This window comes from Mirounga angustirostris, unplaced genomic scaffold, assembly GCF_029215605.1.
Source record: "Mirounga angustirostris isolate CCGP_5_RB_7025 unplaced genomic scaffold, mMirAng1.0.hap1 SCAF_6, whole genome shotgun sequence".
NCBI classification, from domain to species: domain Eukaryota; kingdom Metazoa; phylum Chordata; class Mammalia; order Carnivora; family Phocidae; genus Mirounga; species Mirounga angustirostris.
Genome location: NW_026991714.1, coordinates 20,653,531 through 20,665,699, shown reverse-complemented (window position 1 = coordinate 20,665,699; position 12,169 = coordinate 20,653,531). Strand labels below are relative to the sequence as shown.

Here is a 12,169-nt window from a genome sequence, read left to right as displayed (position 1 = left end):
AGGAAATTCAGTAATGCTTTCAAGGTTTCTAATCTCTAGTTTGTAACTGAGAAGGAACAGTACCCCTACTTAGTTTCCATTTTCTCCTGAACACTTAGTGGTTGGTCTTTTTCTGTCTTAACCAACTAGATTCCAGGGGAATAGTTAGAATCTTATTGCCCTTCCCCAGCCCTCCCACCCTCCTGTCCTCGGAAGTGTATTTAAGGCAACGTTAGCAACTAGAAAAGCAGTGTTCTTTTCCTGGAAAAAAGAAGACAGCTTAAGTTGTTTAACTTGAACTGGGATGTGTCTTTTAGCTTTATTGTACATTCATGTTGTTTATCTGTGGAACCCTCTGAGAACAAGGTTGAAGCTACATTCCTTTGAAGAAGATGTGCGTAGACTTTGTCTGGCAACCCAGGCACTTCCAACCCAGGACTGCTCTGTTATTTTCTTGGCTTGTTGGCATGGGGAAAGGGTGGGTGGGGGGTGGTTTCCTGGACCACACAGTTAGGATAAATTTAAATTATAAATCCAGGAGAGCACATAATACCCTGGTATTATGCTGAATCCAAGTTTCCTTGTTATCAGTCTTTGCAGGTAACTGGGCTTTCCTGTCTATTCTTTCACTGAAGATGTAGCTCTCTGAGGGTCCTTAGCTCATCTTGCTACTGGATATGGCCTGAGATCTCCTTTTCTGACTTGCAAAGCTCTCCTAAGAGCCAGCCCTCTAGGTAACTGAGATTAGCAAGTGCTGAGCTCAGCTATATGTTAAATCCTCTGGTTTAGGATTCCCTTTGTTTTTCCTTGGGGACTTTTTCTACTTTTTTTGCAAGCTTAAGTATACATTTAAATTGGAGGGGGTGGTATTTGTTATATATTTTTTCCTAGCATTTCTAGGTTTCTGGTAGTGAGAAGATATTTCAAGATATATCTTATCTACCACAATCCATATTTTCTTTTATATGAAATAATGTGATATATTCATTTTTATTTTATTTTTTTGATATATTCATTTTTAATAAGACCAAATGTAAGAAAGTATCAAGAAAACTGGAACTTCAATATTTCTTTGTTATCACAGAGGGAAAGCACCATTATTTCCTTCTTTAAGGCACTATAGATGCCTTACACATACCCGGTCTACTGGTTATGTGGTCGCAAAGCTGAGGTCTATCTGGTTTCTCATCACCTAAACAATTCACTGCCCTTATTCTTTATATGAGCCTGTTACTTTCTGCAAGGTATCTGCCCATGGAAAGGCAGAATGAACACACCTGTGTCATGGTAATGTTTCCTGTTTTTTTTTTTTTCCCCATAGAGGTTAAAATGGCTCTGCTGTAGATCACTATCTAAAAACTTGTTGACAATCTTGAAACGAATCTGTCCCCAGGCAATGGGGACGTATAGCCCCGTCTGACCATTCGTGATGGAGGTCAATGTGATATCCAGGGACTCAGAGAACTGAATGGCTAGGTAGTGGCTCAGATGCAAGGCAGTTTAAGAATAGGTCTTTCCATCAGCTGGTCAGTGGTGGTACAAGGAAAGGTAAAGAACTCAGGCTTGATTTGCATGACTTCTCCCTCCTTTACTAACAGAATCTCCTATTTTTCTCAGACATGCTTCAACTGCATATGTGGACATAGCACTGAGACTGGTATAATAGATGCTCAATAAATTTTTTTAAAAGATTTTATTTATTTATTTGACAGAGAGAGATACAGCGAGAGAGGGAACCCAAGCAGGGGGAGTGGGAGAGGGAGAAGCAGGCTTCCCAAAGAGCAGGGAGCCTGATGTGGGACTCGATCCCAGGACCCTGGGATCATGACCTGAGCCGAAGGCAGACGCTTAACGACTGAGCCACCCAGGCGCCCTGCTCAATAAATATTTAAACAATTAATGAATATATCCCCTTTCTAATATGATTCATCCAAAATAAAAACTACCCTTAGTGTTCCTTTAACCAATTTTCATTAATGTAAAAATTGTGGAGTGGAGTTTGGGAAGGAGCATATTGTTTAAATTTTCCCACATTGCAAATCTTCCTTAGAGATAGTCCTGTGTCTCTCCTGTAACCTTGTTATAACCCACAATTAGTGTAGTAGTTAATGAGACATACCTGGAAATTTGCTGAAATATTTTTATGAAGCATGCAAATTTCAACAATGGAGTCCTTGTGTTTCTATCAAATAAGGAACTAGAATAAAACAAAGCAAATGTTTGTCTTTAGGATCTGAGAATAACATAATAAAACTATACCTTAGAACCTTTGGAAGGACATGATATGCAAATAAGATTAGTTAAAACATGTTAAATTTTAGGAAGAACAAAGAATTTAAAAAAACATGATCCCAGAGCTTTAGAAATCCACTTTCATATGCTTCCCACCATAAAAAAAAAAGTGCATTTCCCTCCAGCTTTGAGTACCTGGTGGTTACCTTAACAACTATAAAACTAGCCCATCAAATAATTTTTTTCAGATATTGAAAATGTATCTTTAAAACATTTTTACATAGCGGAAGAGTAATTTGGCTCAAAGAAAATTATAAAGGAAAATGAAAGTAATTGCCATGATGAAAGTTATAATTTTGGTGGACTAGAATCATGTAAGGCAACCTGAATGCAGGACATCAGACCAATAGAGATTACCCAAGTGATTTTTATAGATGAAACCAAGTAAAGGGGTAGAATGGGAAGCAGAAGGGGGACTGAGACACAAGAAGTAGGACTTTATTTTGAAAAAGAAACATTTCTGGGCAGTAATTACAAACATTTGTTTTTTCCCAAACACATTTTCTTTTTCCTTTCTTTAAAATTGTATTTATTTATCTGAGAGAAAGAGAGAGCTCAAGGAGGGGGTGGGGCAGAAGGAGAGGGACAAGCAGACTCCCCGCTGAGTGTGGAGCCTGATGGGGCTTGATCTCAGGACCCTGAGATCATGACCCGAGCCAAAGTCGGACGCTTAACTGATTGAGCCACCCAGGGCCCCCCCAAACACATTTTCAAACATGACAGAAAGTAATATTTAAAAAACCATGAAACTTGTTTAAGTCTATTGAAAAATTTCAAATATAGCAATTTAGGGAAAATGGCATTTTGAGGGTTTTTTTTTCCAGGTTGGTGGGCATTTATTCCATCTTATTTAAAAAAAACAAAAAACAAAAACCAACATTTTATTTATTTATTTGAGAGAAAGAGCAGAGGGAGAGAGAGAGCACACAAGTGGTGGTGGGGGGGCAGGAGAGGTAGAGGGAGAGGGAGAAGCAGACTCCCCACTGAGCCTGACTCGGGGCTCTACCCCAGGACCCCAGGATCATGATCTGAGCCGAAGGCAGACACTTAACTGACTGAGCCACCCAGGTGCCCCCATCTTATTGCTTTCCTAAGTGATTAGGCAGAAGATAAATAGAAGTGTGAAATTTACATCAGTTGGTTGTTTTTTAATACTTTGGCTGAACAGCTTTGTGAAAGAGACTTTTACAATAAGGGAAGTATTTCTCTATTTAAATCTTGGTGGTCTCTGTAAGAAGTTGAAAAGCTTATATCAGAGACATGCTTCTCCAACCCCATTTTAAAATAGAAGTTCTATCAGAGAAATTTAAAGTTTAAAGGAATTTTAGAGATAATCTAGTTTAAAAATTTCATATTCTTAAATTCTTTTTTCCATTTTACTGACAAAGACTCTAATCTCTTATGCATTGCCCCCAAATCACACAACTAGTTGTGATACAGTTGAGGTTAAACGCTGGCCCATAAATTTTGTGCTCTTTTTACTATAAGGTCTCTGATTCCCTTTCTGATTTACTTTTGGTTGGAAACCGAAGAATTATATATATGTTACAGTCTCATTTCAAATTATGTAACAGCTAAGAGTTTTTAGGCACATGTGTCTGTGTATCTATGCCATTTTCCTTTCTTTACCAGAAGGACATGTAAGGCAGTTGCTGTAGTTACACAACTCTGCCCCATTCTTGCTACATTATGTTCATTGTAATTAATTGATTTCATATTGAGAAGTTAGTCTCGCCACTTGATTGTTATTTACATGGTTTCTTTTGAGTTGAATAAATCTAACTTATCTGTTTCAAATGAGGCAGTTTGGGCATCATTCTCTAAAGAAACAGAGTATATGCTGCCTGCCACCAGAAAATGATAAAATATCTGATAAAATAAAAAAAATAGAAAAATATAGAGTGGAATGATTATTCATACCGAGAAGAGTAATTTATTTTACAAAAGAATTACATAAAGATTCCTTTAGTGAATTCCTCTGGTTTGAATTTCTGAAATTTAGTTGATGCCCAGTATTTCAGGAACATAACATAAAGCAACATGTCTTTGAATTTTGATGATAAATGAAAAACACCCAAACTTTTCTAAATAACTCTAGCAGTTCAAAACACTGGTTATATCTGATAATGCAAACGATAATATATCTACTAATATATTTCTTATTATTTTATTTTTACTTTCTGCCAAGACCCAGGGTTGTTTGGTAGGATGAATGATCCTATCTGCAGATTGGAAACAGATTTAAATTGCTAAATTGCAATGCCTAGAAATACCCTGGAGAATCAAACATGCCTGAGAAGAGAGGGTCAAAAAAAGTATTATGAAACACTGGTAATTAAGGAATATTCCACTTAGGTCTGTTTTAAGTCAAGCAGCATTCCAAAGGGACCGTGTGGCTTTATTTTTAGGCTACAGTTTATTGATTCGGGCTGTGGCCTCTGCTAATTAATTGGCAAAGCTGCTCTTAGCCTACAGATGTTTTACTGGCTTTAGATAATGAGAAATTAAATGTTTTGTCTGTCTTTCTGGAGAAAAGACACCATTACTCTGCCAAGGAAACTTTCTCCAGAGGCAAGCCCTGATCCTAGGTGGACCATATATAAGGCTACTTGACAGATAACTGAGATTCACACTGTCCACATACTGGGTTTCCTTTGGCCAATTAGTGACAGATAAGTCAATGAAAATGCAGCCAGGGTTTTGGAAGCCATATTTGACATGGGAGTGTGAGGATGATTGTGCAGATAACACTGTTCATCTAGTGAAGTAATTAACTGACAATCTCCCTGAGGGGTTGAGAGAGGAGAATAGCAAATGTCAATGGTGCACAAGATAAACCTGTGGAGCTGAGGGATTGGTAAAAAAAATTGCTTGAGGTTGCTGTAAGGAGAGAGGAAATAGTTCAGGGTTGATGAAGGTGCCAGAGTATGCATCCGTAGAGATGTTTAGAACTCAAGAGGCGACACTGGGGGTTAGGGGCAGCTCCATGTGCATGTGACATGGCCTACATTTACCTGGGGCCTGGAGCTCACTTAAATGCTCTGTTCATAATTTTTTTTTTTTTTTTAACAAAGGGTCTTTCATTTTCATTTTGCACTTGTCTTGCTATAAGGGCACAGAGATGGCCAGGGCATAGATACCAAAGGCAGATTTTGGGTAAATTTCAACTTGGGCTATGGAAAATTCTATTCTCTAGAATGGGGTTTAGAGGGAAGGCATTTAAATAATCCTCCTAACATTATGACTGGATAAGCATCAGGAGGGTGTTTGACCACGGAGTTGCTGAGAATGGAGAGGTGATGCTTCTGGTGGAGTAAAGGCGGGAGTGGTAAGGTGGGATGAGGGGGGCACAGAGCCAGGGCTGGTCACAGCCTGGGGGAGAAGCACAGCAGTGGCTGATAGGTAAGAGATCCATAACAGGGGACATCACAGTTGTCTGGCAACTGCAGTTGCTCTAATTAGGAGGCCTTATGAGTCCACAGAATTTGGAGAGTTAATGTAACTTGGTGCTCAAGAGAAATTCACTTACTTTCTGTGTTTCAGATTACTTATCAGTAGGATGACTTTTCATGTTAGCTGCCCTCCAACAACTAACAGTTTTAATGTGATAGGATCTGTCAAGTGCTCCAAGTTCCTAAGAGATAGGCTCTTTATCAATCGGCACATCAGCTGGTTTCTTTAACAGAAATAAATAAATTTGGGGTCTAGTAGAGTTGCCTAGGAGGATGTGGTTCTGGGTTAAAGAAGCTTAGGCATTCAATTGTTCTAATTAGCAGTTCTCTAGGAAGATATCTTTTTTTTTTTATTTATTTACTGGAGAGGGGGTGGGGAGAAAGAAAGAGAGAGAGAGTGGAGGGTGGGGAGGGGCAGAGGGAGAGAGAAACATAAGTAGACTCTGTGATCAAGACCTGAGCTGAAACCAGGAGTCCGGCACTTTAACCAGCTGCATCACCCAGGCGCTCTAGGGAGATATCTTGTAGGTAATAGCCACCCACTTCCCCACAAATACCTCCAGTATATTATCTAGTTGTATATATTTCCTCATAAAGTATGGAGTCAGACCCAAGACATTAGGTCTCACAAATATTGTAGGTGGGTCTTGCTTAATCTAGAGGATCCATTAAAATGATAGTCTGTGAGCTCTCAGAGGCATTAGAAACAATTTAGGTCGACTCCTTGAATTTTCAAATGACAAATTTGAAAGAGAAAGGGGTATGAATGGCTCAGGTCTCACAGCTAAGTGTGCAGTCTCAAGTGACTAGATCTAGTAGCTTCTGGTTCAGGGCTTTTCCCTTATACCACATATGTCTTGCAGGCAGTCGGTTCCATTACTGGTATATTTGAGGAGTTCTGTTGCATTCTGTGTTTACAGATGTTCCAAGGTTATTATGGAGTGTTTAGTAATCAGGGTGATACTACTACTACTAAGTATGATTTATATAGGTCTTGCAATGCGCATAGTGAGCTCAGGACTTCCCCCAATCCTTTTAACAACTTTAAGAGATAGATCTTACTATCTTCACTTATCAGAAGAGGAAATCGAGACTCAGTATCTCATGGCTCTTAATTAGATCAATTTTAGGACTTCATCAGCCTTCCAGCAGTTTTCAGCAGCTGTTTGTCTCGGAGGAGACTCAGTCCAGTGCATTTAGTGGGAGATCTTCCATTCTGTTCCTCACTGCTGAGCAAGAACCAGAGCACTAATTACAAGGATGTTTGTTTATCTTACAGTATTTGGTCTTTTGTTTCACTGTTTTTTCCAGTTGATGACATAGAAGCCTTAAGTTATTCTTCATATTCCAATCTCCGAGCTGGGGAGCATACTCACTTTTACAAAGAATCCAGGTGTGAGAAATGGGGGTGAATAAGAGCTCCGAGCATGCCACTTTATGGAAATATAATGGTGACTTGTGAGCATTTGTCAACTATCTGGAAGCCATAGTCAAGGAAAGCATTTTGATTATAAGAAAGAACAATATTTGAAATCAAAGGAGACTAAGGGAAGTACAAGGCTCTTCCAGGCTGTGCTTGGTCAAGAATTGAGAATTAGGCTACAGGTCACAACATGCACTTTTGCCCCTGTGCTGGGTGCAGAGAAGAGTGGGCAGAGTTAAGAAGAGGGTAGTAGATGCCAGTCTGGGGACGGGGTTGTAGAGGGGGGATGCCTTCCCTCCTGCAGCCCTTTGTCAACCCTGTTCAGAGGCAGAGAATATGGCCCCTCTGTCCCAGTTGTCATTCGTGTTAAACAGCGAAGCCACTAGACTTCATTTACCTAAACTCGTGCTGTTTCTTCCTCAGAACATTCTTGGCCGGGTAGCGTTGCTGTAAGTACAGTGAAGTGTAAAATAGCCAAACAGGTTCCTCTTTGGCAAGTTTCTCATCACTCCCCAGGGGCCACTGATAATGAGAAATTGGTCTTGTGAGCTTTGAAACTTTTCCGTTCACCACCCTGTATGCCTTTTATTATTTTGCCTTTTAAAATTAGCATGCTATTTTAGGAAATGAAGGAAGGTTTTAGAAGCATAACAAGGGCATCTGCTTTGCAGAGTCCCTGTCTCTTCACATTGAGTTTTAAGTTATTTCCCAAGATAGGAAAATATGCAAATGGGAGGCATGTATATTGACTATGCTTTTGTCTTGAGGCTCTTCTATAAATCTAAAGGGTGGATATTTGTGTGTAGATTTGATTCCTATTTCCCCATGAGACTGTGCTTGTGGACCCTAGAACGTGGCATGCCCTAAAAGCATGATGATTCTCTGATGGTCCCTGGCACCTTACTCTGAGCCCCAGCACTGGATTAGCAAATAGATTTTATTGTTAATAATGACTATACTTTGTAGGTACTGAGTTTCCACTGAGGTTTGAAGATGTCAGAAGAGTGAAAAAAGTCTGTTGTGTTTCCATAGGTGTCCCTCATTTGGGCCCTAAAAGCACTCTACTTGCTTCTGCATTACTGGGCTTGTCACAGGTGCTACATTTGCATCTTCAAGCATCTGTCTCCTTCTGGACTCTGAGCTCTGGGAGAGGAGAATCTATGCCTGTCTTATTCATTATTGGGTCATCAGAACAAATTAATGCATGGCCCTCAGCAGGCACTCAATAAATATTTGTTTAGTTGAATTGGTACCTTTAATTCGATATTTTTTAGTACCTTTATTATGCCAGGCATGGTAAAGAGTGCCTTAAACACCTATAATCCTCACAATAACCACATGAGGTTGTTATTTTGGTTTTCATATTATGGGTAAGTAATCTGAAATTCAGGGTGAGCGATGTGCTTAGGTCGTACAGCTGAACTATATATAGTTTGGAACTGGGTCTGTATGGCTACAAAGAACACGCCTTATCTACTACAGCATCTTGCTTTCTATATCAGAAGGTAGAGTGATATAAAAATCATCTAAGATGCTGAGGAAAACTTGCAAAATAAGAGACACGGAGAGCTTTGTGAGATACTCTGGCAAAGGAATACTGGTAGAGATGTATTCCCTTCAAAATTTTCACAGAGAAATTCTTTTCATTGAATACAAATATTTCTTGCTCCAGGGCACCTGGGCGACTCAGTCAATCATCTGATTCTTGATTTCAGCTCAGGTCATGATCTCATGGGTCATGGGATCGAGCCCCGCATCGGGCTCTGTACTCAGTGCAGAGTCAGCTTCAGATTCTCTCTCTCTTTTCCCCCTGCCCCTCCCTCTACTTGCATGCTCTCTCTCTAAAGTAAATAAATAAATCTTTAAAAAAAACCACACAAATATTTCTTGCTCCTTAGACAAATAAACTAGATAAAGCATGTTTTTCCTTGTTTGTGCCATTTGAATTGATATTCATGGATATTATAATTATAAGTGAGGATGGCATACCCAAACTATTTGATTTAATTGGTCTTATTGAGCACTTTCTAATTCTGAGAATGACACTGGGTGAGATTGGGGGTTGGAGGCACCAACATGGAAAACACAAGTTAGTAAACATACCTTTTATATTCATAAGCTTACAGTATGATGGGGAATAAGAAGGATAATCAAATTACTATATAACAAAAGAGAACATAATACGTGTATTTAAAGTGGTACAATATAGAGATGATATAAAAGGAGTAAGTAATTATATCTGGCTGGTGATAGAAATATATTATGGAAGGGATAGTAGCGTTGGGATAGCTCTTGAAAAATGGGTGGGATTGAACAGTTTCATGTGTTGGACATTTGAATATGAATAAAGACATGGTCTCTGCCTTTAAGAGCAACCAGGACTCCTTGGCAGAAATGAGTACGGAGTATCAGTGGGTCAGAGAACAATGGACTGGAGAATGCAATTAAATTATTACACAAGGTAACACTGAAAAAATAACGTGGGACTTTGTGTCTTTCTAGGGGAATAGTAAAGACTTCCAATATGGGTAGCTGGCAGATAGGGAGCCTGGGATTTTAGGTTACGTTGATCTGGCTCTTGAAAGTTTGTTCTAAAAGTGGATCTAAAAGGGGCTTTTAGACGTATGAAATTCGATTAACGTAAATTCCGGTTTAGTGACTCAGTTTTCTTAGGAAGTCAGAAAGCTTTGAGTATGGAATCCACAAGGCCTGGAAAGGGAAAGGATTCTTCTTTAAACAGTGGAGTATGTTGTTGCACTATTCATCAGAATTGGCAAAGAAGAATCAGGCAACATTTGGGTTGGATTATACGGAAATCACGTCAAAGACTGAATAATTAAAACCACTTGAAAGGGAAGTTTGTTTTTCCCTCTTGCGATGACCATACGACTCTGGCACAGAAACGTTTTTCTAGTTAAATGTTGTTTCATTTTCCATTTAAGATTTGTCATGGTAAATAATCTTTCTCAAATGACAATAGCTTGAATGTAAAATATAGTGGGTGCTGCCTAAATATTAGACAGTTGGTTCCTTTTGGGATCAACTAGCTTTTCCTTAGATGAAGATTGTAAAACGTAATAAAGAGTAAAGATGCTAAGACTGTTCCCATGGCAAGGGTGCCAGAGATACTTTTGCTAATAGAAGGAAAATGGGATGGATATTAAAGATGTTAATTCGCTGCACTATGGCAACAGCATTTTCTACAACCCTAAGCTCCTCCATTCGACTCCCATGTGTACAGCTCCATGTTGCTGTACTAGTGTAGAGAAATATTTTTGTTCAAAATGATCAACAACTGATTTTTAATAGCTTTGTTGAGGAATAACTTACATGCCATTAAATTCATTCATTTTGCTTATAAAATTCAATGTTCATAAATGTGTACAGTGGTGCAACCATCACCATAATCTAATTTGAGAATATATCCATCACTCCCAAAAGATCCTTTGTGCCCATTTGCAGTCTCACCCCAGCCCCTAACAGTAGTCTCATTCCTGTCTCTATAGATTTGTCTGTTCTGGACATTTCACAATAACTTGTTCTTGAATAAAGTAAAGCATGTTTCCTGTTATCAAAAACCTGACAAATAACTCGGAAAGGTGGGATTAACATTGTACTTTTTCAGAGGTGAATCATAAAGTTAAAGATTAAATTCTATATAGGGGGCTCACAGATAACAGAACTAAAAAGGGGCAAGAGTCTTACATGCAGAGGGATGAAGAAATGAAACAAATAAATAAATTTCACCAGAAATGTCTCATTCATTTGAATGAAAATGTTTGATTGGATAATGTGATAATCCTTCTACTTCTTCATTTTTCAATGAAGAAAGAAATATATATTACGATAATTTTAAGTCAATCCCGAGTTGTAGTTGATATTAAATTTAAATACTGGACAGGATGGGGCGCCTGGGTGGCTCAGTCGGTTAAGCATCTGACTCTTGATTTCAGCTCAGGTCATGATCTCAGGGTTGTGAGATGGAGCTCTGCATTGGGCTATGTGCTGGGCCTGCTTACGATTCTCTCCTCCTTGTGCCCTTCCCCCTGCTCACATGCTTTCTCAATGAATGGATGAATGAAGGAAGGAAGGAAGGAATATCGGACATGTTGGCTCAGGTATTTTTGGAGTTGGAAGAACACATACCACACATCACAGTGAAACCCATCCTGGCCATGTGTACGAGTGCAGAAAGCCTGCTTAGCCAGTATTGAGAATTCCTAGGCTGCCAGTGTCCTGTTACACTCTCCACGTATGCTGTCCATGCAGTTCAAGGTTCAGTGTTCTGCCTTGCTGTGGCCAATAGTTGGGCAGGCTACTCTCTGTCAAATAGTACTCTGTTTAAGGAAAGAGGATGTCTTTTAAAAGGGAAAGTGGATTTCTTTTCAGACTTCTTGATCACATTTCTAGAGTAGCATGTTTTATCTAATATATTAGTTTGTCAGGGCTGTTGTAACAAAATACCACAGACTGGGCGGCTAACACAACAGAAATATATTGTCTCACAGTTCTAGAGGCTAGATATCCAAGATCAAGCGGTCAGCAGAGTTGGCTCCTTCTGAGGGTGTGAGGAAGAATCTGTTCCATGCTTTTGCCCTCAGCTTCTGGTGGTTTGCTGACAATCTCTGCCGTCTTTGACTTATAGAAGCAATCAGTACCATATCTCTGCCTTCATCCTCACAAAATGTTCTTCTTGAGTGCATGTCTGTCACTGTGTCCACAATTGACCCTTTCTGTCCTATCCTGCTGCAGCACTATTTTATCTGAACTGTATCTGCAACAATCCTATTTCCAAACAAGATCATATTCGGAGGTACTGGGGGTTAGGAATTTAACATATGAATCTTTGGGGGACACAATTCAACCCATAACATCTAATCATGATACTAAACAATATGCACATAACACAGAATGTACTAAAGCACTGTTCTGACAAGTACTTAGAAGCATTAACTCATTTAATGTGGGAAACAGAACGCTGCAACGACCACTGGTGCGTGTTCGTTCAGACTCCGAGATCTCT

The 12,169-nt window shown here is 39.3% G+C and overlaps 1 protein-coding gene across 7 annotated transcripts in view; it reads right to left on the bottom strand.

The window, feature by feature from the left end:
- RGS13 (regulator of G protein signaling 13) overlaps nt 1-12,169 on the bottom strand; it is a 69,917-nt gene that overhangs the window by 29,223 nt on the left and 28,525 nt on the right. For 5 of the 7 annotated variants that reach the window (XM_064593879.1, XM_064593880.1, XM_064593884.1 and 2 more), the window contains exon 2: nt 2,099-2,176. The exons of the other annotated variants lie outside the window; for them this stretch is intronic. The gene's annotated coding sequence lies outside the window, so the exon portion shown is untranslated. The remainder of the gene's footprint in view (nt 1-2,098; nt 2,177-12,169) is intronic. 7 annotated transcript variants of the gene reach the window in all.